Raw genomic sequence first — 1,135 nt, 5'->3', positions numbered from 1 at the left:
GGATTGTATTTGAGTCAATGAGTCAATGCAATCAACTGGTTTTCCTTAGATAGAAAACTTTGTATCAATTTGACTGTATGATCTGGTTGAACTATAAAGTGCCTTGAGATGACATGTGTTGTGAATTTGGCGCTATATAAATAAACTGCATTGAATTGAATAATCTAAGACCAATCACTCTTCTTAATACAGATTATAAAATATTTACTAAAGTTTTTGCAGCTAGATTAAAATTGGCTATATCAGACATAATTAGTTCTACTCAATCTGGTTTTTTAAAAGTTAGAACAATCTATAATAATATCCGTCTAGTTCTGGATCTAATTGAATATGCCCAATTGATTGATGATGGTTTTATTCTGTTTTTGGATTTCCACGAAGGTTTTGATACGGTGGAACACGCTTTTATTCTTGAAACATTTAAACACCTTGGCTTTGAAAAGTGTTTGGATATTATCAAGATGTTGTACACAGACATAAATAGCTGTGTTTCCTTAAGTGAAGGGACATGTCCAAGAGGGATTATAAAGAGAGGGATTAGGCCAGGATGTAGCGTGTCACCTCTGTTCATCACAGTTACAGAACTCTTAGCTATCTTCATAAGAAGCTCCAATCTCCAAGGCTTACAAAATCAGACAATTATCATAAGTCAACTGGCAGATGACATCATTCTGTTTCTAAAAAAAGAAAATCAAATCCCTCTGGCCATCCAAACATAAATGTATTTTCTAAAGCTTAAGGATTGAATTTAAATTTAGAAAAATGTGAATTAATGAGCATCCATGAAAGTTTTGATTCATCGTTGTACAACAGGTCAAACTTGAGGTCAAATACCTGGGAATGTGGGTAACAAAAACCGAAAGTTGTAAAATCAAACTAAACATTGAACATAATTTAAACAAATGTAAACAGATACTTAACTGGTTGCAGAGAGACCTAACTCTTTTTGGTAGAACCCTACTTACCAAAATGGAGACTTTATCAAGATGTATTTACCCCTCATACTCATTATCTATACCACAAAAAATTATCAAGGAAATTAATAAATTAAACTTTAACTTCATCTGGAGAAACAAGCATCACTATATCAAGAAAGGAAATGTAGTTAAAGATTATGAAGATGGAGGAATTAAAG

Source organism: Cyprinodon variegatus, unplaced genomic scaffold (genome assembly GCF_000732505.1).
Source record: "Cyprinodon variegatus isolate N-32 unplaced genomic scaffold, C_variegatus-1.0 Scaffold78, whole genome shotgun sequence".
Classification (NCBI taxonomy): domain Eukaryota; kingdom Metazoa; phylum Chordata; class Actinopteri; order Cyprinodontiformes; family Cyprinodontidae; genus Cyprinodon; species Cyprinodon variegatus.
The sequence above is the reverse complement of the archived record's forward strand: the minus strand, read 5'-3'. Positions refer to the sequence as shown.